This window comes from Peromyscus leucopus, chromosome 7 (genome assembly GCF_004664715.2).
Source record: "Peromyscus leucopus breed LL Stock chromosome 7, UCI_PerLeu_2.1, whole genome shotgun sequence".
Taxonomy (NCBI): Eukaryota; Metazoa; Chordata; class Mammalia; order Rodentia; family Cricetidae; genus Peromyscus; species Peromyscus leucopus.
Genome location: NC_051069.1, coordinates 82,751,045 through 82,773,858, shown reverse-complemented (window position 1 = coordinate 82,773,858; position 22,814 = coordinate 82,751,045). Strand labels below are relative to the sequence as shown.

The 22,814-nt window shown below is 40.0% G+C and overlaps 1 long non-coding RNA gene across 1 annotated transcript; it reads left to right on the top strand.

The window, feature by feature from the left end:
• The first annotated feature begins 10,005 nt into the window (after positions 1–10,005).
• Positions 10,006–14,913, top strand: LOC119088360. The gene is made up of 3 exons (XR_005092027.1): positions 10,006–10,140; positions 13,322–13,434; positions 14,787–14,913. It is a non-coding gene; the product is annotated as an uncharacterized LOC119088360 (long non-coding RNA).
• Positions 14,914–22,814: the final 7,901 nt, after the last annotated feature.

Here is a 22,814-nt window from a genome sequence, read left to right as displayed (position 1 = left end):
CAAGCACTCTACCACTGAGATAAATCCCCAACCCTGATATCCTATTATTATCACACCCCTAGTTGGAGAGCCATTAGCATAGACTGTCTAGGGTACAGAGGTCGGGGGTGGGGGCAGTGTTTTGTCTGTATGCCTCTCTCTCTCTCTCTCTCTCTCTCTCTCTCTCTCTCTCTCTCTCTCTCTCACTCTCTCTCTCTCTCTCTCTCTCTCTCTCTCTCTCTCTCTGTGTGTGTGTGTGTGTGTGTGTGTGTGTGTGTGTGTGTGTAGGTCAGAAGTCAACCTCAGGTGTCCTTTCTCAGGAGAAATCCACCTAGTTTGTTTGGAACAGGGTCTCTCAGTAGCACACAGGGCTCACAGATTTGGGAATGGCTGACGAACAAGCTCCATAATCCTCCTGTCTGAAATCCTTCCCTTGTGATTAAACTCAGGTTCTCAAGCTTGCATAACAAGCACTTACTGACTGAGCAGGCTCTTCCCTCAGTCTTTCCATTTTTCTTAGCAAGCGATTATAGTAGGTCTACATCTCAGACCACAGACTCCAGGGCATGAGAAATCAAGCCCCACTGACTTCCTCCCTCCTTTCTTCTCTCTTTTCTTTTCCTGTCTCATGACTTCTTTTCCTTTCCATCCACAGTCCGAGAAGGTGAGGTTCTGTAACATAAAGCACGGTGCTTTTTAATGAGGTGCAAATTATTCTCATTTATTGTTTCATAAAATGATCACTATTTTCAGACAAAATGATCTTAAAGATTCTAAAGACCCCAGTAGAAAATATTCTTGCCTGAAACACACTTTCAGTAAAATAGTATTAGGGTACAGAATTAACACATAAATTCAGTACGTTTCTGTGTACAGAAATGAATGTACTGAGAAAGAAATCAGGACCAAAAAAAAGGCACATTCACAACAACCTTAAAATACTTAGGATAAACCTAACTCAAGCTGCAAAAAATTCTTCCAGTGAAAACTATAAAACACTGAGGAGAGAAATTGAAGACTCCAGAGGTTAGAATGTCCATGTTCATGGATTATCAGAGATAATATTGTGAACATGGCCATGATATCAAAGAAATATGCAAGCTTATTGTAATCTTTACCAAAATTCTAGTGACATAAATAGAAAAAAATTCTAAAATTCATACTACAAGAATAAAGGACCCTGAAAAGCCAAAGCCATTCCCAGTAAAAATAGCAGTGTCACTATACTTGATCTATGCTCAGGGCACCATCATACTTGGTCTATACTGAGGGCATCACTATACTTGATATCAAGGTATAGTCCAGGGACACTGTAACCAAAGTAGCTCTAAGTCAGCACAGCACAAAAATAATTACAAATCCTTGTTTGTTATAGGCCCAGATGTGGAGTCATCTTAGACGACCATAAATAGATGAATGGACAAAACAGTATTTATTTATTTAGAAAGAATAATGGAATTGTGACCTTTGCAGGAAAAATGGGTGGAACTTGAGATCCTCATGTTAAGCCAACTAAGCCAGACTAAAAAGACAGATATTGCATATTTGTAGAGTCAAGATTGTTCTAAGAGGACATGGAAGAAGAAGGGAGACTATTTTAGAAGAGGAAGGGACCCTGCAGGACCAGGGGTGGTGACAAGAGCTGGCAATGGGGGTATGAATATCATCAAAGAACATTATATACATGTTTGAAAATGTCATAATGAAGCTGACTGTGGTGCAGTTTGTAGATGCTGATACATTTGAAAATATTTCACAATTTAAATCTTCCAAATTTATACAAAACTTCCAAATTTATACAAAATACTTCCACTGACTAATTTGCATCAATTTTTTGAAGTATTCAAGGAAGCTGAATGGCAAAGGTCAAGAGATTATGCACTAAAAAAAAGAGATTATGCACTGACAGTTAGTTATAAATAAATGATAGACCTAGGGGCAGATTGGTGAATAACTTTTTCTCTTTCAGAGTCTCACAGTATTTTGTATTTCTTGTTTCATTAATTGTATTCAGGCTTTTTATTGTAAGTATTACATATATATGTCATTAAAGTTGAAATCTGTCACTGAGATTAATTATAGATGGAAAAATATATATGCAACTTTGGGAGTTAGAGTGATTTGCCTAAGACTACAGATTTTTTTTTTCTACAGTGCGTTCAGCACTTAGCTTACCAATAGCTCTGTATGAGTCAGCTGAGATTGGCTAAGTACTCCTGTAAGAAGAATTTTCTATTAGAAATTAGAAGTATGTCTTTTTTGAAGCTTCCTAACTCATACACATGATATGAGAGACAGAGAGACAGAGAGACAGAGAGAATAAAGTTAACATAGAACAATGCAACAATGTCCCTAGACATTTTGTAGAAGCTACAAAAATACCAGTGCCAACAATGGGTTACTTATTTTTGGAGTTGCAGGACAATGAGGTCCCATAGATACCCCCCCCAAACATTATAGATTATGGTCATTGCTCTTGGTCACCTCCAGGACATTATGGTAAGACCCTGTTGCTGAAGCTACCACATATGTGTCATAGAATATGAGGAAATCAAGCTGGCACTGACCTGGAAGCTTCATCCCTACAGGCTAGCTTTCACAGTGCTGGAAGGTGATACACAAGATACCAAAGGAGAAAAGTAATCATCAACTCCACCCAGTTCTGAACTCTTCAAGTTACAATAGTAACTCAAGACATGCTCACTAGTGTGATAGTGGCATGGAACTAACCAGCCACTTTCTAACTGAATTTAAATCTAGCTCCACAAGATAAAAAAACAAACAAACAAACAAATAAACAAACAAAAAAAACTGGCACCATTATTGAGCCAAGTACCCATGGCTGGACAGGCCATAGGCTCTACAGGAAAATATACTACTATTGTCCTGCTAAATGTACATAGTATTGAAGGGACTCCTAATGACTTACTGTTATAACCAGAGAGAAATACAACTCTCAACCCTCATATAAGAGCCTCCTATTTTGGAGATTAACTCTGAGACCCACAACTGGCCAAGTGTGGAGAATAGGAGACTCCAGAATGTGTGGCCCCATCAGGGAATGTATATGCACCATACTCCATCACTTGAGTCTCAGGGATAATTGTGAAAATGGAGTCAGGAAAAGCATAAGAGCCAGAAGTGGTGGTGGATGACTGCAAGGAAACATCTGGACTCAGAAAGGCAGCTGCTCATATGAACTCACAGTAATTGCAATGGCATGCACAAAACCTGTGCAAGCTCATGCCAGATCTAATCTCAACCATGGAGCAGGATACTGGGCACACCATCTCACCCTTACCCAGAGAGCTATTTGCAGTTGTTAGCTGCTGGGAAAAGGTCTGTTTTCTTTAAGATCGTAGTCCCTGGTAAGTCCACCACAATCCAGTGGAAGACCACATATTCAGAACATTTGGGGCAGCCCAAATTGCTCTTGAAGGGTTTTTGGAAAAGAGGATACAAAGTTGGTTGGATAGGGAAGAGGGGGTGGATCTTGGAAAAGCTGGGGGGCAGGTGTAAATGTGATCAAAACACATTTTATGAAACTCTCAAAGAACTAATAAAAATGTGAGGTAAATAAATAAAACTGAAAAAAGAAATTAAAATAGGACTAAAATCTTGTGAGGAAGACATACTTGACTCTAAAGGCCTATTTTATATAGGACTCTTGGACTTGGCTGCATCTTTTATTGAACAAGCTTAAACAGAAATTGTATTCAGCAGCCATTTATGTAGGTCTTACCATGTGCCAGACATTTTCGAAAGTGGATTTACAAACTTTAACTCTTGGCTTCATGGCAGTTGGTGTGCCTCTCCCTCCACTTGCAGAGGAGGAAAATCAAGCAAGGAGAGGTCTTGGTGTTTTTGTGGACCAGGGTGTCGGTACTAGGAGAGCTGAGGCAGTTGGAAACCTGGGACTGGTGGGCTGGCTGGCTGGCTGGCTAGTGTTTCTGAAAGAGTGGAGACAAAAGAATCCCACAAGTCTCTCTGTCTCTCTGTGTGTGTCTGTCTCTGTCTGTCTGTCTGTCTGTCAGTCTGTCTGTCTCTCCTTCCTTCCCTCCCTCTATCTCTTGTTCCCTCCTGTAGTTTCTTCCATCATGTCACCAATGGGCACCGTCAAAGCATCTCCAAGTGTGTGTCACCACACAGCATCCCACAATCAAAAATGATGCACCCAAGGAGGGCCTGGGACTCAGGCCCTGCAGAGCCCAGGGGCAGAATTAGACATAGAAACTCTGTGGCTTTGCTGACAGTATTCTCTAGTCTCTAGAGGCTGCTGTGGTAGCCAGGATGGCGTAGAGGGAAGTCAGGAACTCCCCAGGAGAACACCAGAGACTGTAGCTTTCTCTGTGTTTTGCAGAGGTTGTGACTTCCTTCTGCGGAGAGTGGTGAGTTCAGTGCATGAGTTCTATGTCCTTGAATAACTTTTCTCATCTAAGATTTGAACAAAGTACAAAAGTGTTTAAGTTGTCGTTTCGGCTTCCAGAGAACAGAGCAGTGACTAGAACAAGTTGCCATAAAAGGAAAAGAGCTCATTTCCAACCCCGTGGCTGAGATGATTGCTTTACTCAAATTCCAGATTTCCCCTGTAAGATACAGTACTAGCCAGAGACTCTTGGTTCAGCCTGAGCTTGCTGTATCTTAATGACATGTGGGAATTCAACACTAGGAAACTGGGGAGACATTATACCTTGAATGGAATCCAGAGCTGGCATTTGTGGGATAGTGGAAAATAGACTGAGAATATGTTGTAATGGCATCAAAACTTGGGAGAAAAAAAAAAGAACTTGGAAATGTTATTTTTTGTGATTATCACTATATGCCAACATTTGATATTCTTAGTTTAGCCCTTTTGAATTGTCAGGCGACTGTGATTTGGCCAGCCTAGAAGAGGCGGCTGCTTTTTTATGCATAGTGGCTTCTTGGGCAAAGCCTTTCTTGACACAGACTGATTATCACCTGCCCAGCTGCTTCACTGAAATTCAACAAAGGGGGCATCCTTTCTGTTAGAAAAAGACAATGCCCTTTTAAAAAGGCCCGGCAATTGCATTTGGTTCAAGTCAACCCTGAAATAATATTTGAACTAGATCAGTTTCTGGGGTTAAGATGGATATTTTGAGACATTCTTAGCAGTTTGATGACAAAAGCCCACCTCCTGGGGGTTTATAGCCTGACAGGCTTTCTTGCAGTTCAGAAACAAATTAAACAGAAGGATGAGCAAAAGATGATACTGCCAACAACACAGACTCAGACATTTACCATGAATTTGTTAATGTCGAAGTCCACACTGAATTTTGATCAAGTGCCTGCTTTGGTGTAGGTAGAGGGTGGTTTTTTTTTTTTTTTTTTTTTTTTTTGGTTTTTCGAGACAGGGTTTCTCTGTGTAGCTTTGCGCCTTTCCTGGGACTCACTTGGTAGCCCAGGCTGGCCTCGAACTCACAGAGATCCGCCTGGCTCTGCCTCCCGAGTTCTGGGATTAAAGGCGTGCGCCACTACTGCCCGGCGAGGGTGTTTTCTTAAGAAGGCTACAGGTGTAGTTGATTTCAGGTATCATCATGCTGTCTAGTTTCTTTGGGGGGCGGGGGATCATGGACGCTGGTTTGGTTTGGGTCAGATTTAGCTGGAAATAGCAGAGAACTCACAACTAGGAACAATGTGCAGAGGAACAGCTTTAGTTCCCCTCAAGAATCCCAGGCTCTCTGGGCAGCATGGGCAGTGGGGATGCCATGGTTCTGTTGACCAGTGTTCGATGGCTCATTGACTCAGTCACAGAAGTTCCCTGGGTGGCAACATGGCACTGTGAGCCTAGAGAGTATTTTGCTCACCTAGGTACTCTGACAAAGAGCTGGCCCACACCGAAGTCTGGGGTGAATTATTTTTTCTTCAGAAGAACTTTTGAGTACAGCACCAGAAAATCATGGTTTCAATGGAATGAAGCTCTGTGTTCAAGCTGAAGACCAGTTTTGCAAACATGTGGTAAAGGGGAAGACGTGTGAGATCACTAAATAAAAGAAATATAATTAGCAAAGAGAGCAAACAAACAGTACGCAGTCTGTGGCCATAAAGACCCCTTCTCTGCCAGATTTCTTCAGTTCAGCTCTTCCAAGCTGTAGCCAACAGCTTCAGATCTCATTATAACATTCCTTTCTTCTGCATTCTGACCTTCCACAGTTCCAAACAAAGAAAAACCAACCTCTCTGGGTCCCAGGCCACTTACCATGTGTCTGGCCCAAGACAAGTCTCTTTGATGTATCCACTCAAATCCTTAGCCCTCCCCTTAAAAATCCCAAGGACCCAAACCAGTAGCTGTGGTCCACTTTTCTCCCTTCTAGGTGACTTAGAGTTGAGGTTACCTGCTTCACCCCATAGCAGTCAAAAGTGTAGAAGCCCAAGTAGAGTTCCTCATGGGCTTTGAGAAATAGTGTTGAAAAACTGTTCTATAATTTATTTAAGATCTGCTGCAGGCCGCAGAAATATATCACAAGAACTCAGCTGGTTATGGCGAAGTCACTACCTGGAGGGATCAGGCTTCCTCCAGAGGAAGCCAAAACCTAAGGAGTTTTTGGTATTACTTGACTTATTATATGTCAGCTATATTCTGTTATGAAAATCACGTGTGCCTTCATAGTTTTCCCAATTGACTTTTCCCTAAGAAGGGCTAACAGTGTGGACTCTCTGGACATACACATTTCAGGTATTTGGAGAATAGCCTCGGGAAAGGCTTTCTCTGGAATCAGATATCTCCCTTAGCCACTTTCAAGGACTACAGGAAACACTGCCCAGGTGGGTGCCCAACTTCTGAGGATAAGAATGATAACAGCCCACGTGCAAGTCTCCTGACTTAAATTCCACAAGGCTACTCTGCCCAGGTGCGCCCCAGCTTTCAAGGATTAACAGTGATAGCAGCCCACATGCAAGTCTCCTGACTTAAGGTAAATTCCACAAGGAGACACCGCCTAGGAGAGGTGGACGTTAATAGCTTTACACAATTTGGCTCGGACCCTCCCTTTATATACTGGGACTTCCAGGGCACAGGATGGAGAAGAGAAAAGAGAATGGAAGAACTAGATGAGTAAGAACTTGAGAGGAACAAACTGAGATGGGGAAGAACTAGATTGAAGGGCTAGAAGAGAGGACTAGAGGAATGAGATGGAAGATGAGGAAGAGCCAGATGGGGAAGAACAAGATGAGGAAGAGCCAGATGAGAGAGAAGGAGATGGACGAGGAGCTGATTGGGGAAAGAACTAGATAGATGAGAACCTAGAAGGACAGAACTAGATGAAGGAATTAAGATAGAACCTAGAGGGGACAGTAGATAAATATAGAGAGAAATCAGGCAAGAAAGGAGCTAGACATGAGAGCAGAATAGAAGCTGTGTAGAGAGAGAACTGACACAGAATAATGAAGTGTGTGGACTAAGGAGTTTCGTGTACATAGATTCATTTCTTTACATCAAAGATTAATTATCAGCTGGTTGTAGATTCTTCCCGGGACTGGGAGGGGACTATCCAGGGGCTGGACCTCCATAGTCTTCGATAAAGATCCCATAAAATTTCCGAAATTCTGCCCTTTCAAACCACAGCCTCAAATACAATAGTAAACTTGAGCACTGAGCACTGATTATCTTCAAATTCTCCTAATCATTTGGCTATAAGTAACCTTTCCCCAAGCACTCTGATAGCAAAAGAATTTTCCTTCAAAGGAAATATTATGACCTTTTCCTTATATTAATTTTGCCAAGACAATTGACTTCTAAAATGGAAATAAAATTGCCTTGCTTTCTAAAGTTGTAGCTCTTGAGGAGTGGCCTGTGGCAAAATGGTAGAAGTATTTGCGTGACATTATTGGCAAACTTTCTTTTTTTCTCCATGCCTAATGTCAGGTTTTATGCCTTAGTGTGACAATACATATTGCTTTTGGCAGATGATACACTCTTATTAATACTAATCGTTTCATCACAGGATCTAGATTTTCCCTAGCTGAGGATGGGGTAGAGCAAAGTGGTAGGGTTGAATAGATTCTGCCTTTCTTTAACAAATGCTGGTATGTACACATTAATTCATTCAGAGCCTGTGTGATGGTTAAAGGAAATAAATGACTTTGTGCACAAGTCACCTTTGAATTTGCATGGCCGTAACTGATAGGCATGGGCAATGAGACTGACATCAGCCATCGCATGACTATAGATATCACATGACTAAAGATGTGAGCAGTTGAGTCTTCTCCCACTCGACACCCTGTGAGGATGGGAGCTGTTTGTCTCTCCTTAGCATTGTTTTTATACACAGCACAGGGCACACAAGTGTAGATCTGGATTTGGGGGAGAATAAAATGGCCCCACCCCACAAGCATACATACAGAGGGAAGAGAGTGAGTTTCGGAGATAGAAGGTTCTAAGATAAAACAACTGCTCACTGATGATTTGTAGTCTCATAGCTTGACATTTCAAAGGGCCAATTTCCTTACGTAGAATGGAGATAATAAAAGCCATATGCTTATGAGAAGAAAGTGAAGAGAAGCACGATTCTTAATACAGGAAGTCTGTTGTCCTGTGGGGTGTCTTGGGTCAGGCTTCAGATGGGACTGAGACATGTCAGAACACTGTTGGTTCAGTAGCATGGCCACAGGTTTCTTCACATGGAGGTTTTCAATGAAGAAACAATCAGGAAAGGGGATATTTGATTAATGAGACTGTGTGAATGATGGCTCCACGCTGAGTCTTCATTTGACTTGTGCCAAATTTCTGTGCTGACTGGGGTAAGAAGCAAAAGAAAGTGATGAGAGATTTCATTGAAAAGCCAGCACTGGGAATATTAATAGACTTGTTTCATGATTTTTCTAGTGAAATTGGGGTAGAAAAACACACTTCACTATTATAATAATGGTGGTGGTGGTGGTGGTGATGATGATGATGGTAAAGCTCAAATCTGGAATCTTGGGTATTCTGGTGTCCCAGCAGAAGTGGTCATGCCTACTGCTCGCTGAATGATCAGGGAAAAGGTACTGCCCATCTGATCTGGCAGCACCCAGCACTTAGTAGATATCTAGCAAGAAGCAGTACTTACAATTTTTGTTCAAGTAGGAGCAGACATTTTCCTGAGAATGTCTCCCAGAAATACTTCAGTTCACTTCCAGATAGATGGAATCCAAGCTGGACAGAAGAGGGCCAAATGATAGAGGCATCTGAGTGATGACTGCTAATGCAGCTTCTTCCGGGCTGGCCTGTGTAGGGAGCTGTAACTGGCTGGCATATTTAGTGTCTATTGATTGAAGTGTACAGGAAAGAGAGCGAGCTGGACTTGCAAGCAGAAGACCTACTCAGAGCAAACTAAGTTCTTAGATGTATAAATATATGAGTTCCTTGGGATCAAACCCTGGAATTTTGCCCACTGTCCACCATTAATTAGCTGTTTCTACTTTAGCATGTCTTCAGAATTGCTCTCCCATTAGGCTGTACCTTGATACAATCTGTCAATCCCATTGACTTCTTTGATTTGTTGTTGCCTTAATTAGATGGGCAAATGTTTTCACTGTTTACATTCATTATGGAATTCATTAGTGCTATATGGATGGTTGTGTGACTCAGCTTTTTTTTTTATTTTTTTTTTTTTGCAGAGGTGTCTTTTTTTTTTTTTTCCTTTTCTTTTTGCATGTACCTCCTGCTGATCTCAGGAAGGGGAATCCCAGGGCATTTTCATTGTATAACACCAGCAAAGCTATTGACTAATGATTTCTCTTTTTCTGATGAAACCTGGCTTCATTTTTTTCTAAAGCAATATGGGACCTTATTTTAGGCCACTGTTCTTTTGAGGCCAGCTTCCTAATTTACAAAATGGAAAGTATCATAAAAGAAGAGGAGATAAGTTATAAAAGAAAAGAAAAGAAACAACTCTTTTAAGGGCAATTGTCCAAAAAGAGGGCTGGAGCCAGGGACTTGGCTTTAGCAAATGTTAAGTCTGTCATAGAGTAAATTATTATAAATAGGTTGCAATTGTTTTTCTTTGTTCTCTGTTCTTTTTAGAAACAAGAGAACATAACTAGGCTTCTTTCTAAGATATGAGCTGTCTTTGTAACCAAAGGAAATTCACGGGCTTTGGAAGAGAAAACAGGAAAAGGGAAAGTCTTATATGTGTCAGAGATCACCGAAGACCAAGAGAGAAGGTTGGCAGATTTATGTTCTCAAAGAGGATTGTTCTACCCAAGAAAATGGCCCATCAGACATTGAGTGGGGAAGCAGAAGGGCCTTGGTGTTTGGGACTTGATACTATGAGCTGATGCTCATGTGCTGTGTGCTTTGAAGTGCTCAGAGGTTTAGGAGGGTGGGATAATCCTTAACTCTGTGAGTTGTTCCTCATGGAGCTTGGTGAAGATGGAGTAAGTTCACAGTATTTGAAAGGGCTTCCTAGGCCTGGTCAATGAGAAACTTCACCACAGAACTGGTGGATAACAGATTGCCTCATTCATTGCTTTGCAATCAAAGGTCCCAATATCAAGGATAAGGAAATATGAAATTGTATGATATTGAACATTTTGTTGATTAGGTCAGAGCATTCAGAATTTTCTCCGCATTAATAAAATTAAGTTAGTGAAATAGAATATGTCTTACACATCTGGGGGTTCTGAGCAATTTGCTTGTTTCTAATGTCTCATCTGGGAACAGAGAAAAACTTTTTCATTAAGTCACTCATATACTTAGATGGGCTTCAGTCATGAGACAGTTTATGCTGTTGATTGGAAAGATTTCTTAAAAAAAAAGCCAGGAGCAAATACCAAATCAGTACATTAAAATCTTAGAAACTGTCCAAAAGGCCACTAGAGGGAAGGAAATTAAGTGTGAAGTTTTAATGCAACAGGATTGAGTGCCATTATTTTTTTTAAATTGTACTGTACATGTAAATCACGCAAGGGTACTCAGGAAACACACATTCTGATTCTGTGGCAGTGATGATGTTTCTCAGCCACCCTGAGTGAGCCTGATCTCTAGTAGTTCACACAAAGCAGAACTATTTGAAGATGAATAAATCTAAAAAAAAAATAGAGTCTCTTAATAAGACAAACACATCTTAAAAACGGAATGTTGAGGTAAAGAAATAAGTCACAGTTGCAGAAGGATATCTAAGGTATGATTATAATTTATATAAATTTAAATAATCCAAACCAATGTTATACAGAGTGAAACAAGCATTGAAATAATTTCTAATTAGTAGTTAAATTTGAGATCATGGAGAGGGAAGAGTTTGAGAAGACTGCACAGTGTCTTTGAATAAGGTACAGTCATTATGTCTTAAGATTGGTGGTAGTCATGAAGTGTGTGTGTAATAGTAACACTAGCAGGTTTGTGTATGTGTGAGTTAATTCAGCATTCCAGTGGAGACTATACAATTTTGAATGCTTCCTTGTGATATTTTGTCATTTTGTTGAATAGTCTGAGCTGATTTTCCTCTGAGGTAATGTGGAAGACAGTTAAGCGACAGTCAACAGTACTATTTCTGAACAAAGAAAACAAAGCTTATTTAAAAAGAAATATGACATTTTCTAAAATATTTTTAACACAGGTTTTCAGGACAGGTAATTCTACACATATTTAATCATTAACATTTAAAATTGCTGAAGAATAAATGTTGACATTCCAGTAAAAGCAGAGCTCATAACATATTGTGTACTATTTAGAAACAGCTCGTGTTTGTCATCACTTGTCAGTAGGGTAGATGTACTGAATGGGAATATCTCTGATATTTTTTCCATTTTATTCAGAATTAGTTAAAACTCCTTCTCTAAAGGAAATTAAAGGCAGTGTAGGATTTTAATGAATAAGAATACTTGTCAGAGGAGAACGGTAGGACCTCCAAGAGGTCAGTGGAAGATACCAGAATTCTCACAAAAGAGGCACTACAACTCATACATCAATTTCCAAAGCTATGCTCCTACTCAGGAGGTTCAAAACAGCTCATAATACAGCACCAGGATGGACAATATTGCCCCCATACCCAGCAAAATGTTATTTTTAAACATATATACATATACATATATATGTATATACTGTGGAGGGCACAGTTGTTTATTATCAGTTTCGAGTAAATTGTAACAGTGTAAAAATACTTGGTGATCTGTTCCGAGCACTAAACATGCTTATGTGGCCTACAGAATTATCTCTCTTAAGAATTTAATCTAAGTTCAGAGAACTATGCATAAGTATTCATCACAGTGTTATAATAGCAAACATTTTGAAGTAATCTCTTTTGGTTTGGTTGTTAAGTGAAGAGGAGGTGGAAACAGAATTATTTATGCATGTAAGAAATTTGTCTACAAAACTTTGAGAAAATCGAAGGAGAGCAGGCATTTTTGCAGAACTCTTATAACAGATGAAATTCTGACAGGCATCAAGAGAGAGAAAAAAGTATCAGAGAGGCAGAGTCTCATGCTGCTACACGGCCATTCTGGAGAAGTGTCAGCTGTGTGGAGATGTCTTTGAGATAAGGGTGTGTGAATCCTGTTCAGGGGAGAAGCACCTTGGCATTGCACCCCCACTCCATGTGCAGACATTATCTAGGAGTTGCAAGCCCTCCACCCCCATCCCCGTGAACACCATCAGGTGCCCAAGGAAGCAGTGGGAGGGCAGGTAGCCTGTGTGACCAGGAGCATTTTCTCTGATGGGAGATCTCAGAAGTGTGCAACATGATAGCCACCTAGCTATGATGTTCAAAAGATTTCACTTTTTATTCAGGGTAAGGAAAGGGACCAGCAAGGAGGATAGAGGGGAGGGGTGGGGGAGGAGGAGAGGAGGATGCATAAGAACTAAGTATAATGATATATGAGTGAAAGTGCCATAACGAAACCCATTACTTTGTATGCTAACTAAAAATTAATTTAAAAAGTGTATTTTTTTGAGACTTTACTTATTTTTAATTTTATGTGTAAGAGTATTTTGCCCACACTTATGTCTTTGCACCAGTGCAGGCAGCACCTGTCGAGGCCAGGAGAGGACATTAGGTCCTCTGAACTGGAATTACACATGGCTGTGAGCTGCCATGTGGGTACTGAGAATTGACCCCAGGTCCTCTGGAAGGGTAGCCAGTGCTCTTTAACTACTGAGCCATCATTCCAGCTCCAAAAGATGGAATTTTAAAGTAAACCACACATTGGTTAGTGTGGTTGTTTGGTTGAAAATGGCCCCCAAAGGCTTGCATGTATTAATAGTTGATCCCCAGTTGGTGGAACTATTTGAGAGGGATTGGGAGATATCCTTGTTGGAGGAGAGGTGTCACTGGGGGTGGGCTTTGAGGTTTCAAAAGACTCACACAATTCCCAATGTTCTTTTTTTGCCTCATGGTTATGTCTCAAGACATGAACTTCTAGCGGCTGCCCTGGTGCCATGCTTCCCTCACTACTGCCATGGCTTCCCTTAGTGATGGACATGGAGAATGGCCATGGGGTCATGGACATGGACTCTAAGTTGTAAGTACCAAATCAACTCTTTCTTCTGTAAGTTTCCTTGGTCATGGTGTTTTATCACAACAGAAAAACAACTAAGTCCATTAGGTTAAACTGGACTGCATAACAGACCACTTTTAAGACATGATACATTCTTGCTTATATGAAAATCCAGTGGGGCGTTTGGTGAGGGAGCTTACATACTGAGAATGGGCTACCTCCAGCTCTTCTCATCTTCTAGGCTGCCCATGTCTTTATTTGGCTGAGAAAAGAAGGAAGAAAGAGTGCAGGACTTACGGGCAAAATTTTGGAAGCTTAGAGGTGACACATGCCACATTTCATCCATTAGAATGTAGTTAACTTGACTAGGAAGTGAGGAGGAAAGTGTTTATAGTGGCAGTCACTGCCAGGATTTCCACAGTCCAGGGTACAGCCTGTTAGTGCAGTACTCGGCAGACATTTCAAAGATGTCTTTAAAGCATATTTTTATACTTATATTTTATACTTCACTTAAAGCTATTGGCAAACAAGTCTTTAAATTTATACACATAGTACATACATGGTTACATACTGTAGCTAGAATTAACATAAATATACAAATATTGAATCATACATAAACATGAATATAATAGATAAGGCACAGCTTCAGGTGGATACAGTGGCCTGGACTTATAATCCAAACATTTAGAATACTGAGACAGGACTATTGTGAGTTTGAGGCATCCTGGGATATACAGCAAAAGCCTATTTCAAAGAAAACAAAACCAAGTAAAACCATTAAAAAATAATTGAAATCTGTGCAAAGAAACAACCCAAAGAAATCTTCTAAAATGTTAAAAAGATTGCCTTAGAAAGTCCTATCACAGATATTTTATTTCTCTTTTTTAAATTTTGGAAACTTCATTATATTTTGTATTTTATTTTATGTGTCTTGGTGTTTTGCCTGAATGCATATCTGTGCACCATATACATGCCTGGTGTACTAGAGGATAGAAGAGTGCATCTGCTCCCCTGAAATAGGACCTGTAGATAGTCGTGAACTGTCCAATGCAGGAGCTAGAAATCAAACATGGGTCCTCTGGAAGAGCAGTGCTCTTAATTGCTGAGATATCTCTAGCCCCTCTCTAGCTTTTTCAAGTTTATAGTTATGGTTGCTTTTCAACAAGAAAAGTTGCTTTCTTTTTAAAAGATATTGTTTTAATCATTTCTCATTTAAGTGTTTATTTTATTCTGACAATTTCATAAGTATATAATACATTTTTTTTTTTTTATCATATTCACCTTCTCCTGCCCTCCCTTCTGACTCGTGGAAACTTCTTCCGAAAAGTCCCCCTATTCTATCCTGTCTTCTTTTTTGTTATGTAAATAATTCACAGGTGTTTGCATTTGCATGGGTATGAGGTTATTGACTGGCTCATAAGCAAGTTTCCACTGGCTACACCACTGAAGAAAAATGGCACCTACCCCACTTTTCAGCAGCCATGAAGTACCAATCTTCAGCCAGAGGTTAGGCATTTGTCATTTTTAAATCTTTGTATTTCTATACATATTTTTATTTTTGTTTACTTTTTTACCTTTTTAACACAAAATTTTAAGAAAGATATAGTGGAAGTAACTCTGGGATATTGATATTGATTGTATAAAGTTTGTCAGAAAATTATCTGGGTCAAAAGGAGTGAAAACATTATAGGATGAAACAATAATCAAAGATAATTCCCTCTAAGTAATTGTTAAAAAAAAACTAAATGAAATTTAAATTTCATGACATAATATTATTTGAAAAATCATGTTGTTTAAAATATTTAAATTGTCACTGATTTCTGAATACTGAATCTCAGACTTGCAGAAATGTCTGTATTGTTGGCAGGGACAATCCGGACAGAGGCGTATTGTTTACTTTTCTTGTTTCTGTTACAAAATGCCTGACAAAAGGGACTGAAGGAGAGAAGGGAGGGCTTGAGTTCAGGGGCACCACAGCTGTGAGGACCGGATGTGAAGTGGTGCTGGGGATGCTGTGAATGTGTTGCTCTGATTGACTGATAAATAAAATGCTGATTGGCCAGTAGCCAGGCAGGAAGTATAGTATAGGCAGGATAAGCAGAGAGGAGAATTCTGGGAACAAGAAGGCTGAGTCAGGAGTTGCCAGCCAGACACAAAGGAAGCAAGAGGTAAATGTAAAAGTACTGGTAAGCCATGAGCCATGTGGAGACTTATAGATAAATAGAAATGGGTTAATTTAAGGTATAAGAACTGGATAGCAAGAAGCCTGAGCCGTTAGGCCAAACAGTTTAATTAATATAAGTGTCTGTGTGTTTATTTGTGTCTGAGTGTCTGCGGGCCTGGGTGGGACTGGAGATAACTCAAGCAACAAGGTGGCTGGCCACACTGTGCCTGACATCAGGAAACATGGTAGTAGGCATGCTGCCCGACCAGAGTGTTCTTCTTTACCCTGGGACATTGCCTAGGGGATGGTGCTTCTCTTCCTAATTAATCCTCCACAGAAACAAGAGCCTTCACAGACACCTAGGTGATTCTAAGCCAGGTCAGGTTCACAGTCACAGATGGCTGTCTCAATGGGACTTTCTGAGATGTGTATACACTTCTCTCCACTCACTGCCCTCTATGCCAGCAACAGAACTAACGCTGTCTATGACAGATCCTCTGGCCTTCTCTGAAGTCATCTTCTCATAGTCTCGCCTTTTAGGTTAGTATGGTTTAACTAAATGACAACTTTAATGTCAGTACTGTGGCCAGTAAGCTACCCTCATAAGTTAGGATTCATGCCAAACACATGTTTTGAAATTCAGTAACACACATGCATACACACACACACACACACACACACACACACACACACACACACACACATATGCACGCACGCACATGCACACACTTTAAAAACACAGCAGTTTATGCATTTTAGAGTAAATATAAGATTCTGCTTAGACATCTTGATATGAAGTGAACACATCTCAAATTTAGTTATTTTCAATACCACTCTGCTATCTCTAACATAAATTATTCAGGCTCCAGCGTTTTCTTCCTTAGAAACCATTTCTTGGTGTCTCTGCTGGCACCCAGGTGGGACTAGAGCCAGCTAAGTTTTCTGAATGGATTAAGGCTGCAGCAGCAGCTGGTGGTGGTCTCTGGGGAAGCTGGTTGATGTGATCTCTGCCCCTCTGATGAAGAGGCTCCCTTAGAGTCACCTGGAATCCCAGATCTTTATTTGCTGTATGGAAATGCCAGCAGCAAGCTGGCATATTTTTCAACCAGTGCTATTTATGTGATGAAGCCTCGCAGCAATCAACTCTTCCTGGGCCAGCTTTGTGCTGTGCCAGAGAATACCCTTGAAAGGAACCAAATTCATTTGCTCAAAATAGCGAGATCTAATGCATTTGCTCTGTAACATGCTGGCTACTTTGGGGTAGAAGTTCGTAAGCATTGGAGTGCAGGCAATGACTGGTTTTATGTGCAAATATATCTCTGTGAACGGTTATACCTTTGGTGTGTTAATTTTGGACTCTGTTGTCCACGGAGCTTACCATGACCAAACACATGGTAGGTAGGTCTAGAACTACCTACGATTCTTAAATATGTCTAAATCATTGGATCTTTTATTTTTGTTAATTCCTCATTTTATTCACCATCAATACTCAATTCAAAGGCCCAGATACCCTTCCTAACCTGCAGAGATGGAGGCATAACTTGTTTTTTTTTTTCCTTTTGCAGGGGACCCAGCTTTTATTTCCAGAACCCACAAGGTAGTTCACAACTATCTGTAACTCCAGTCCCAGGGAATCCAGTACCCTCTTGATCTCCACAGGAACCACACACACATGTGGTGTACATACATATATGCTGGCAAAACACACATACAATAAAATAAATGAATCTAATAAAAATGTCTTTTGACAAATGAGTAAACAAGATGCGGTAGGTCCATAAGTGGAATATTACTCAGCCTTTATAAGGAAGAACTTGCTTTTTTTTGTAGACTTGGTATATGTTATAATCCCAGTACTATGGGTAAGCTAAAGCAGGAGGATCACCTTGAATTCCTGGCTAGCCTGGGCTTAACAAAATGAGACCCTGTCTTAAAAAATAAAAAGGAAGGAAATCTTGTCACATACTAGAACCTAGATAAACCCCAAGAGCACCATTGTGCTGAGTGTAGTAAGCTACGCACTGAATAACTTGTTGTTTTTATTGTTATATTGTAAGTAATGATTGTTTCTAGTAGCACTGTAAAACGTAACTCGGACACATTCAATAATTGATTTAGATTTTTATCAGCATTGTGGCTTTCTCATAGGGTGCAATTAATAACATCCTCCCATCTCCAGATGATCGTCTTGCTTTATGACTAATTGTCAGTATTTTATTCTGTTGTAATTTCTTGAGCAGTGTCAGGTAACACCAGCCATTGACCCTGTGTAAATTTAACCAACAGAGAAATGCCAACTTATTTGTTTCTCTCCCAGTCTCTTTTTATTTGAACACTTTCTTCCTTAGCAATTCTTTACACTGTTTTAAGTATTGCCTATTAAAATTTCTGTTCACACTTTTTATCTCCATGATGTTTAGCCTCTGCATTTACGAGTATGTTGAGTGGTTTCCCACTCTTTATGGGATCCTCCTAATATTTATGAATTTAGGGTACCAGCAACTTGCTTTATCTTTCCTCATTAACTTGAGTCCAGTTAGACTCAGGACAGAGGGGAGACATATGCATTCCTACTCTGTATACTGAACTCGTCATGTGGCTTGTACTGGGGTTGGGGGATGGTTGCCTTCAGGAGGGAGCACTGTCCATGTCAATGTTTGTCATTCTTGGGTTTCCACAAGAGCTGCCTGCGGGGTCAATTGCAGAAGTCTGAATGAGTTAATAAACTGAAAGCTGGGGTTGACTTTGAACTTGAGAAGTAGTTCATGCTGCCAGTTATCCTCAAATTAGTTTTGCAATTTTATGTGAAATTCTATGCAATTGATGTTAGCAAAAGGCATTTGCCAAAACAGCCTTGTTTGTTGTAAAACACATAGGATAATTTAAACTAAAAGGATGGTTCTGAATTTGTCATCATTTTGGATTGTTGGCTTACAATTAAATCAAACCAAACTCAAATCCAATTCATCCAAACAACGATAACATTATTTTTTTTTCTTAAATTTATGGTTTTGCTTTTGAGAGACTAGGAGTTAGAGAGACTCCCTGGTAGGCAGACAGAGAGGGAGAAGGGTATGGCTAGGTAATAAAGATGGTGAATTTCCAAGATAGCCAGCTTCTTTCTCAACTTCCTAACAGGAGACAGAATCCTGTTAGGCCTTTGTTTCTTGTCCAGCAGGCTCTCACACCGCAGCACCCCTCTGCCCAGCAGTCTGTGTCATGCCCCTCCATCCCCCTGTCCTCCCCATTCCCCCCCCCCCCCCCCCCCCCCGCTGATGGACTGGGCTTGGCAAGTTCAAGACTCAATCAGGACATGTCACACAACAGTTGCATATCAATCAACCATCCCATCTGCCATCTGTCTTCAAACCAACAAACCCTAAATTAGGGAAGGAAGCCTATTCAGGGATTTAAAAAACCCCAGCCCTGGAAGACTAGAGTTTTGACTTTCCTAGTCCCCCCACCTCTGCTTTACAGAGGGTCTTTTTTCTCTGTGTGCCTGCTGCCTGTGTGTGTTTCCTCACCCCCAAAAAATGCCTTTGTTCAACTTTCTGTGTTTGGTGTTTGTGATTTCTCTGCTACTACCTGTTGTGTTTCAGATTTTTCCTGCCTTTTAAGTCTGTGACTGGCAGAACAAATGAACCATGCCGTGACTCCCAGACTGTATTGCTTTCACATATGTGTGCTGTATTTATATTATTTTGCCTCCTCCCTCCAGCCTCTCCTATGCCCCCTGTGTTTCTTCTCAAATTCAGAGCCTCTTTCTTCTTGGGTAAGGAATTGTGTGGTAGATGTATACATCAGAATGGGCACCCACAGTTACTTGTTCTCTCATTTTCACCAGTTGTAGTTTTCTGTAATGGTTGCTGTCTGCCACAAACAAAAGCTTCTTGTGGGAAGAATATCTGTGGGTATGAGGGTACATGTTACAAATTCAGGTAGAACTGGTTTAGGAAAGTAGCAGTGGTAGGTTCCCCTGTTGGTTCTATGGCATGATAGTTGGCTAAATTTACAGTGCCAGGCATGAATTCTCTCCTATTAAGTGGTCTTTAGGTCCAGTTAGACATTGATGGTAACCAACAAGGTATCAGTCACTATTGCTCCTTTGAAATGTCTACATGCTAGTTTGTAGGCATCACCACTAGTAAGAGACTATTGATGACTCTTTTCTTTTGGTAGCCTGCACAGCAATTCCTGGCACTATGAGAGTTAGTTCTCAGGGAAGAGTCTCCAGATCAGGTTCAGCTTGATTCCTCTAAGTGCTATGTCTAAAGTGCAATGTGTAAAAACAAAAAGATGAATGAAGTAGGGAAATCAATTCAGAATCTCAAGAGAAAAGACAGCAACATGGAAGAGAAAGTCATCATACTGGATGAAGTAATCATCAAGCATAATGAAAGAAAAATTCGACAAGGAAATTGAAAGTCTAGGGAAAAAAACACACACACAGAAATGTTGGAATGAGAAAAATCAGTTAAGCAAATTAAAAATACAATGCAATACATCACCAGATTCATTGGAAGTTGATTACAGCAATTCTTAGGGGAATAGATTGTAGTTATGAGTGATTACATTTTAAAATCATGAAATCTCAAATAAATATCCTAATGATTCACAAGAGAGCTTAGAAAACAAATAACAAGTCAAACCCAAAAGTAATAGATGGCAAGTAATAATAAAGATAAGGGCAAAAGTCAATGAAATAGAAATTCAAAGAATAATGCATGGAATCAGTCAGAGCTGGTATTTGAGAATATAAGGCAGATTGACAAAACTCTAGTCAATGTAATCAAAAGAAAAGGGGATAGCACTAAAATGAATTAAATTAGAGGGGGGTATGGGGAGTAATATCACACTGTATATTTCAGTATTAGCCTGAGGACTATTTGGGAATGCTTTGAGAACTTATTATCCAAATCCTGTGAAACCTAGAAGAAATAGATAATTCCCTAGACACATATGACCTGCCAAAGTTAAATTAAGGGGATATAAGTTATATAAGCATGCTACTAACAAGTCATGAGATTGAAGAAAAAATAGTTTTCTAAAAAGAGAAGCCAAGGACACAACAGATTTAATACAGAATGCTATGAAACTATCAAAGAGAAACTAACTCTAAAGATCTTCAAATTGTTTCATAAAATAGAAAGGATAATGATCTATGGTTCTGAGTGTGATGGCACATGCTGGTAATCCTTGAGAGGTAGAGACAGGAAAGTTAGAAATTCAAGGTCATCCTTGGCCACATAGAGAGTTCCAGTCCACTCTGACCCTGTAAGACTCTGCCTTAAAATAAGTAGAGAAGTAAGAACACTATAAAATTAATGATTAAAAGCTTGGTAATATATTTAGACAGAACAACAACAAAAAACCCTATAGACCAATTTTCCTGAAGAACACAGATGTAGAAATTTTCAATAAAACACTTGAAAAGTGAATTCAAGAACACATTAAAAAGATCATTCATCATGACTAAGTTGGTTGCATTCCAGGAGTGCAAGGTTGTCTCAACATACACAAATTCAACAAATGTAATTCAGCCCATATAGAAGCTCAGGGAAAGAAAAATAATAAAAACTTCACCATGTGTGAAAAATGAAAACAAAGACTACTGTAGTGGCACAAATAAAACCGGCAATTTACACAGCTTTTGAGAACCCAGTGGAACCCTGAAGAATCCTTTCTGTTTTATTTTCATTTTGTTTTAATACTAAGTTGTCCAAAGAAATAAAAGCCTAGCTTGCTTTGCCTATTTTCCTTAAGCAAACCCTACTCCCTGCTCTTCTCACCCAGTAGACTCAAAGGTAAGAAGAAAAGAAGAAAACCAGTGGTCACTGAGCAGTTGGGCCCATCTTACCATGGAAGGGCGGAGGAGAGTGGGGAGGAGGAAACAGAGGGAGATGAGTCTTTCTCAGTACTGGTACTCCCTGACCATGCAGAGTTCCAGACTTGTGACTACCCTTCCTCTGGGAGCAGAAATGACACAGTTGGCCCAGACTAGAGCAGGACCTCTTCCACAGGGTGGTGCGTGCAGCAGGTACTCAACCGTTGTGGTGGTGATTGTTACTTGGGGGCTATATCTTTTTAGTGAAAGTAAATCATTTTTGGCTGTGTCCCTAGTTAGGAAATTGGTAGGTTGAAGTTAGAGTTTATTTTATAAACAACATGAAGTGGATAAGGTTTTGTTTGAAAAGATGGGATGTTTTGATTGTAGGCTAAAGAGAGGATCAATAACTTATTGAGATGCAATTCAGAGTTTCATGGTTAAAAACAGGCTCTAAATTTAAATCCAAACTCTACTACTGACTAGGTACACAGTCATGGGTCAATCTTTTCATCTCTGTCCTCTGCTTTTAATCTTTAAGATGAGAGAAGCTACAATATCTATCTTTGCAATACAGACTTTGACTTTGCCTGGAAAGATGCTTGGTAGTTGACCTTGACCACTGGCCACTGGAGGTTTTCTCTAGGCCCTCAGAATATCTTCTCAGATAAGAAAGCATTGTTTGGCTTGGGAAATTTTTGTCATAGTAGAAGGTCCAACTATCTGCTTTAAGGGTGAGGGTTTTGGGTCATTGGGAATTACTTTGGCCCATGAAAGTACTAGAAGCTAAGGTTAGCCATGGAGGTCAAATAAAGAGTTTGGACAGATGAACTTCCATGTTTGGCAATGCTCTGCTGTTACACAGAAAGGTTTAAAAAGCTCCATAGTTACACAGGGACAAAATGTCTGATGTTAATGTGGGAAACCCTCTAGATACCACTGAATGTTCCTCCTTTAGCTGACTTTGATCCCTATTGTTTAACTATATTCCATTCTAACTAATGAGAAGTGTCTCATTCCTTAGTGAATGTTATGAGTCATTCTACTTAATTAGTGACAAGAAGCGTGATCTTGAGGACTGATGAGTGTTCAGTCAGCATCATAGTTATGGGTTGTGCCCTTTCCAACTTGTACTATCTTAGGGCTTTGTAGATCAAATTAGATGGTTATGCTCAGGCAGAGTATAGTGTAAATCAATCACTGAGGATTGTGTTACTTTACATCTCTTGATGCAATACCATGTTGTAGGTGAAGGGCTTGAGAAGTTGCTTGGTGAGCATGGCCAAACTTAGCAAAGAAAAATACAGAACATATTTATAGTGCAAAAGCCTTATTCAACTGAAATTCACACTTTGCTTCTGGAATTTTATCTAGCCTATTGAGACATGGACAAATAGTTTTTAGACAAAAAAGACT